General features: G+C 41.2%; 1 non-coding gene across 1 annotated transcript; it reads right to left on the bottom strand.

The window, feature by feature from the left end:
• Window positions 1–7,074: 7,074 nt before the first annotated feature.
• trnas-cga (transfer RNA serine (anticodon CGA)) lies at window positions 7,075–7,156 on the bottom strand. Its single transcript has one exon. It is a non-coding gene; the product is annotated as a tRNA-Ser (tRNA).
• Between the last annotated feature and the right edge of the window lie 713 nt (window positions 7,157–7,869).

The following is a 7,869-nucleotide window of genomic DNA, read 5'->3' as shown; positions in this document are numbered from 1 at the left end:
AGACTGTTTTTAAGAAGTGGTCTGGGAAAATTCAGATCCAGTCCAAGCTAACAGAAATTGTATTCCCATTAATTGTTTGCACTGTGGTTGATTCTTTTTCATGTCATTAATAAATATCATTCAAAGTGATGAATATGTTCCTCCTGACTTGTTGACAGGTTCCATATTTCATTCCACCCAACCGTCCTCCAGACATTTTTCCACTGGTGTCTTTGTACCCATGTACAGAGCAGAGAACACAAATGGTTCCTGTCAGATTCCTCCTGGTTGTGTTTGAGGGCAGTGGTCTGTTCAGTGTTTGAAGCGTCCTCTACACATCCACCAGGTTCCTGTTTTCACAGCAGTGTCATAACACAAAGGGGACATTGACACTGACCATACAAACTCAATGCTTTATTTATTGCACATTTCTGGTTGTTCATCTCTGTTTTTATTTATGTATTTATTTGCATTTTATTGTGAAAGAACAGTTTTATAAATGTAAATATTTTCACAGTGTAATCTTTTTTTTTTTTTCACTTAAATTTTTTCTACATAATTTTTCACAAAGAAAATTTATCGTCATTCTTTCTGGTTTATTGTGTTGTTCTTTTGACTGTCGATCACACTGGTCTGTATGTGGAACCTGAACCAAAAGGATTTGTTCAACCTGGACTGTTCAGGTTCAGTTATGCACTTTCATCCTGCAGGACCGCAATGGAACCTTTTGGGGGGGAGGGGGCAGATTTGGCCCCCGGGCCGCATGTTTGACACCTGTGCAATAGCTCATGTCCTATCAGCTGGTGAGATAAAAGGGATGATGAGACATCTTTGGTACTTCGTGTTAAACTACAGTTCAATGTTCCAGAAACACTGTTGGTGAAGAACATGTTGGAGAGCAGAATTTAGGGCATTTCTGGGTTTGAACCCATGCAAACAGATCCCACTGGAGTTCCAGGTGTTTTGTGTAGATTCAAAGGACAGCGCAGACAAACAGCTCTACTTCTGCGTGGACTTACTGTCAGGAGGATTTGCATAGACACAGGGAAGCCACATGTGACTGAGTCCAGCGCTGCAGACGTCACCCCTGACAGCTCTGCTTAGTAGATGGCATTAAGTTTTTTAGAGAACAGGTGCTCACCTGCTGATGGACTCTGTCCTTTTTCTTTTTTGTAATACTGTCACGACCTGGCTCAGAGAAAGGACGAAACCATCCAAGACTCTTTAAAGTAAAAGTGACAGTTTTTTTTATTTTTTTTTATAAAACTGCATTATTATGCAAGTCGTGTGTGTAGATGGAAATTATGTTGAACAAAGGACAAACCAAAGTCAAACCAATGAGGGAGGTGGGGGGGACTGACTGAAGTGTTCACAGTAATCTGAGTGTCAGCCATCCTTCCTGACTGAACCCAGGAAACTGCAAAACCCAAACTGGACTCCAGGCCATTATCAATAAATAATGGATGGAAAAAAGCAGGAAGACAAAAAAAAAAAAAAAAAAAAATTTACACCAGAAATGGGATGTTTTCAATGGTCGGTAAAAACAGGGTGATAATCTAAAGTCAGAATGTTTTAATCACCCCAGCATGGTCACAGTTACCTGCTGGAATAAGGGTGAATACTTCTGTAGCACCATTACCATTTCTATTACTATTCTCCTTCCTTCTACTGTGTAAAAGAACAATCTCCAAGGTGCCAAATGGTGTTTTGATAAAGAAAGGCTCCTTTTCAGTCATTTTAATGCCAAAGCTCCATGCTGTGAACACATTGCACAGCAGTTCTTACACTCAGGCCGAACAAACTTCAACCTGACTATACAAAGGTTACCGTAGAAACAGAGTAAAGACTTAAGTTGTCACATATGACTCGATGTGGGCAGGATTTGAAGCTGTGCAGGGAACCCAACTGGATTTCAAATCCAATGCCTTAACCACTCGGCCATAAAAGCACCAGAATCAATGGTTGTGGTAATTCCTCTTGTCCCATCAACACATAAAACATAAGAAGAAGACAACCCCGACATCTAATGCCGTGTTCCCACTACATGGAAGCAGCTTGACTCGACTCCACTCTGGTACCAGGTCCTATTCCAGACCGTTTCCATTCCAGGATACTACAGACTTTACAGTACCTGGTCGTCATAGCAATGCGGTGCGTTACTTCTGTGTCGCCTGCTCACAGTTGCTGATAAAGTCACTCTTTTCTTGTTGTCTCATCAAACTCATGCTGAATGTTTGTGTCTGAACCTCCTGGACAAACCATGGTGTAGTTTTACAGACTGTCATCATGAGTATTCACCTACTGACAGATTTACTGGAAACTTCTGCATATGTTTTTTGTAAAAGGGCGGGGCACAGAGACAACTCTGACCAATCAGTGGTCTGCAGTGTTTACACAGTGTCACCTTTAGTATCTGGTCCCCAGTCCTGGAACCTCAGCGGAGGTGAGACCAAAAAACTAGTACCAGTGTCCTGTCGAGCCACCCTACCTGTCAAGTTGAGCTACCTAGCACTACTGAGCATGTGCACGCATGTGCATGACCCCTAAGCGTTTTCACAGTTTAAATGCCCATCAATTTGTGCTCCCCCAGGAAGAAGTGAGTCATATTTTGTAAGTATATTTCTTTTATCGTGCCTTTTGAGCAGTAAGCGTAGAAGCAATTATGTGCATGTGCACAAAAGATAGATGTAGAATATTGACGTAAGATGATAATAGCGTAAGGAAGATCTCATTGTATGATATTAGCGTTAAGTGTGTGGGTCAGGTGGGTGTTAATGGCGTTTAGATTATTGTTTAAGTTAGTTCAACAGATGCCAGTTGATAGATGTCACTGTCGATATAAGCTACTGGTAGCTTACTTCGACGGAGCAGCTCAACTCGACAGAACACCAGGTACCAGATTCCAGGTCCTTTTTCGTAATGGAAATGCATAAAGGCAGAGTCGAGTCAAGTCGAGCCGGTACCACGTAGGGGAAATGTGGCATAAGTTCTCATTTGTCTAGGTCATCGGTCGTCTTGGTAGTTGGACTAGTTTTGGACTAATGCTGCATTCCAGAGTCCTGGGAGATGGGAAGTTTCCACCGTCCAACTAGGTCAATGCATTGGAACGTCTGTCCCAGCCGGAGGTCCTAGTTGCAAAGTTGGGTCAGTTCAAAGTGCTCCGACCTCACCGCAAACTACAATGTAACATCAACACAACAATGGCGGCACACAGTGTGCAAGTTCTCAGTGAAAATAAACTTCACAATATATAATTACTTCATCCGTCATTTCCCCTCTTCCATTGCGTTTGCATATATGAGAACACTGTACTGTCGACAGTTAAAATGCTCTTCAGTATCAAAGCAAATAGGAGCTTAGATTTGTGATCTCCATGTTTGTTGTTTATGTTCAACATGGATCACCTGGAACACTTTGAGGTGGGATGTAGTTAACTCCAGGTGAGATATAGTCTACCTCCCAGGACTCTGGAATGCAACATAATTGCTGGTCGGGGAAAGCAGATTTATAAACCTGTAGGGGAAGTGGTCTGTGGAGGGTGTTTTTCATAGATTAAGCCTTTCATGCATGAATTATGAGAACCCTGATGGAGTTTTTTTTTTCCTTAGTGTTTTTATTCCTCTTTAGGCATGAAAAACATAATGCGATTGAAATTGTTTTTTATGAACCCGTATTTCATGGAGTTGCAAAAACGTCCACTCAGCTGGACACCATGTGTTTAATTTTTGAAGCACAGAAACATGTATTTACTGACACACTGTATGAAAGCTATTAAATCATTTTTAAAATATTGTTAATCTGATGTTTTGTCACATTTTAACAAACTCTAATACTAGTTATTACTCACTTTATGGTGATTATATGCAAAAAAAAAAACCCAAAACAAAAAACTTAATGTTAATGACAGTCTAACAACAATAACAAGTACTTGATTTCCACTCAAACATGTTAGTGCAGATCAGGTTTACCAACAGTAAAGTTACAGTAAAGGTCTGAACGTCAGTGTATGGGATGATGCTGTGTTGGCTGATCTGGAACTGAAATAATAAAATCCTTGAAAATATGACAAAAGAACAGCTGTAGAATAACTGTCCACTGGAGTGACCGCTATGCATGAAAGGGTTAATGACCTTAAGTGTTAGGGTCGTACAGGGGGTGGCCCTGGGTTTCAGGGTTGTTAGCGTGTACTGTGTGTGGGTTTCAGGGTGGTTAGCGTGTACTGTGTGTGGGTGGGTTTCAGGGTCGTTAGTGTGTACTGTGTGTGGGTTTCAGGGTCGTTAGCGTGTACTGTGTGTGGGTTTCAGGGTCGTTAGCGTGTACTGTGTGTGGGTTTCAGGGTCGTTAGCGTGTACTGTGTGTGGGTTTCAGGGTCGTTGGTGTGTACTGTGTGTGGGTTTCAGGGTCGTTAGTGTGTACTGTGTGTGGGTTTCAGGGTTGCTGTCCCTGATTGTTCTCAGATGAGTCCAGGTGTGGAAGGTTGTTTGTTGGAATCTGTTTGTGGAGGCTGTTTAAAATGGTCTTTTGGAGAAACTGATCACATGAAATCGCGTTGTATGTCACACCAGTTCCTATGGCATTCGGTGTGCTGTACGTACGTATTTTCATCCTTCTGCATGTTATTCAGTGCCATTTGATCGCGTGTCAAATTACACCAAGATCTCTGGTTTACATATGCGTAACCGCTAACCCTAACCCTGACCCTAAACCTGACTCTCAGTGTGTGGTATTTGACGCAGTATGAACATACAAACGGAAAGCTTATAATGCCTACAGATAACACACCAATTACGTGTGTATATTTACGCAATTTCATGGCATCGTCTTGCTTCTAGATAAGTAGTGTCTCAGACCACCCCCTCTGTTCAAGGAAGGATTTTCCACTTTCATAAAACTGACTCTTCTCTCCCACCACTTGTTTTCTCTGGCCAATATTCTGACAGTGCTGTCTCCAAATGAAAGTCCTTTTTCGTCCAAGTGTAGACGGACTGCAGAGTCTTGGCCTGAGGTGGAGGCTCTTCTGTGTTGGGACATGCAAACGAGCTATTAGAAGTGACGAGGTGTCTTGGATGAGAGACGAAACGTTTTCAACAGAGCAAAACTAGTCCAGTTAAACCTAGAAAAGCTACCAAGGACAAGCCTAGACCATCACCACACCACTGAATGCTCCAACATTCACAGCTTTGGGGTTTTCATTCATTTTCTCAACTGCTTCATTCTTCATCCTTGTTTTTTTAAATGAACAGATGATCAAAAGTGAATATGGACTGGAAGATTTTTTTCCTGTAGTCAGGAATGCCGCCAAGGATTTTAATGCTGCAAACCATGCAAATCCTAAAAATATAACACTGTGCAGACATGGATTAATATTCTGTTTACAACAAATTTTATGATTTTATGCAAAATTGATGTGAACAGTGCAAGCCATCATTTGTATTTTAATAATATTTTTAATAGGGATGCACCCATACCACTTTTTTCCAGACTGAGTACGAGTACTTACATTTGAGTACTTGCTGATACCGAGTACCGATACTAGTACTTAATAATCCCATTCCAGTTCTTAATTCCTTTTGTAAATGTGCTTTATTGTCGTTGTCATTAGTCTGACTGGAACAAAGTGCTGCTACTGACATTTAATGTGTTGGAATGAGCGTTTGTCAATTAATCCACCAGGGGGCGCCGCTCTGAATTAACCATACTGGACAAATACCACGAAGAAGAGGAAAGTTTAATGAGAAGAAGAAGAAGAAAGTCAGTGATAAAAAACATGGAGATGACAGAGGCAACACTAATGTGATACTAATGTCGCAGCGTTTTCGCTGGTAAGGTTTAAAAGTTTAGCTTCAGCAGGAAGAGAAAAGACAAATGAGTGATCACTTTGGTTTTCATTTCTGTTGGCGGCAGTACGCACCGCTCCATACTCCCGCTGGTATTCTCTGTCTGGGTACTCATCCTCCATCACCTGGAAAACAGATGGACTGTACACAGAGGACAGACAGAACGCTGCGTCTGTATCTGTCTGTGTCTTTAACGTTACTGTCAGTCAGCGTTACTTTGATCAGCATCATTTATTTTGAAAAATCTCCACACTCTTCACACTCCACACACATTAATCCACCGCCGCGTACCTGCTGCACTGAACTGTGAATGTCAAACAGCTGTAAGCGGTATCGGTGCATTTGCATCGGATATCTTTTACAAGTACGAGTACACACACTGAGTATCGGAGCTGATGCCGATACTCGCATCCCTAATTTTTAATGATAATGTTATCATAAACAAATGCAAATAAAATGTACTTTTACTTTTTGGATGGGACTATATTTACTAGCATTAGCAAAGAGCTCTAGCACCAGGACCAAACCAGATCATGAAATACGGTTAGTTTGTTACCTCCGCCAAGGAGGTTAGGTTTTTGCCAGGGTTTGTTTGTTTGTTTGTTTGTCTGTCCGTTAGTGTGCAACATAACTCAAAAAGTTATGGACAGATTTTGATGAAATTTTCAGGGTTTGTTGGAAATGGTATAAGGAAGAAATTATTAAATTTTGGTGGTGATTGGGGGTGGGGGGGCCCACGGGGGGGGGGGGGCGCAGACCACAAAATTTCACAGATTTGGATGAAATTTTCAGGGTTTGTTGGAAATGGGATAAGGAAGAAATGCCTTGGCGGAGGTCTGCGAAGCACTCGGAGAGCGCAGAGGCTGATCAGTGGCCCCCCCCCGTGGGCCCCCCCACCCCCGATCACCACCAAAATTTAATCATTTCTTCCTTATCCCATTTCCAACAAACCCTGAAAATTTCATCCAAATCTGTCCATAACTTTTTGAGTTATGTTGCACACTAACGGACAGACAAACAAACAAACAAACAAACAAACAGACAAACAAACAAACCCTGGCAAAAACATAACCTCCTTGGCGGAGGTAACAAAGACCTTGATCAAAACACATTAATAGGGTTTGAACTTACATCACAAAGTCCACTGGACTTTGGACCACATCCTTTATGTCATGTTTTACTTTCCTTAGGAATTCTAACAGCGTGCAGCTTATTTCTGTGAGTGATTTAAAGGAAAGCTGACACAGTTTTCACTTCTCGCTGTGAGCAGGATTTGAACCTGCGCAGGGAAACCCTATTGGATTTCGAGTCCAACGCCTTAACCACTCGGCCATCACAGCTGATGCCTCTTGAGTGTCTTTTTATTTTCTTAGATGAGACTTGGACTGGTTCATTGTGCTTTATTCTAGCTGTATATGTCAGTAAAAGACATAACTTTAAGTAACAGTTTCATCAACCTTCACAACAACCTTTCACATTTATTTATTAACCTTCATTTAACCAGGAAAAAATATTATTAATAATAAATTAAAAGGCAAGTATACAACAATGTACCTTAAAAGCATCTGAAAGAACCCAGTTCAATCAATTAGAAAAGCTCATGATGTCAGGGTGTAATTTAGATGGTGTGACACAAAATGGACTCTGTTACATGTTCACATTTTATGACCAGTCACACAAAAGAAGTTTTGTTTTTTTTGTCTGGTTTGAGATCTGCTGGGTGAATATGTGTTATTAATAATATTTCCCTATTTTCACTTTGCTCAAATTTGCTCCAAGAGGAAGCAAGTTTTGACACATACATATACACATACATACTATACAATAATGTGATTTTCCTGGGTCAGGATATGTCCAGTCAGTCCAGCTGTGATTTACAAGGAGGACAATTAATACTGAACAAACAAGAACTGAAACTATGAATTATGAAAGAGCTGCAGGCGACCCCATTTGAATTCAAGGCGACCCCACGTGGGGTCCCGACCTCAAGGTTGAAAAACACTGGATTAAAGTGTCTTATTTAGTCAAATGATCTGCCAGCACAGTAAAAATA

The sequence above is a fragment of the Sphaeramia orbicularis genome, chromosome 17, assembly GCF_902148855.1.
Source record: "Sphaeramia orbicularis chromosome 17, fSphaOr1.1, whole genome shotgun sequence".
NCBI lineage: Eukaryota > Metazoa > Chordata > Actinopteri > Kurtiformes > Apogonidae > Sphaeramia > Sphaeramia orbicularis.
The sequence above is the reverse complement of the archived record's forward strand: the minus strand, read 5'-3'. Positions and strand labels throughout refer to the sequence as shown.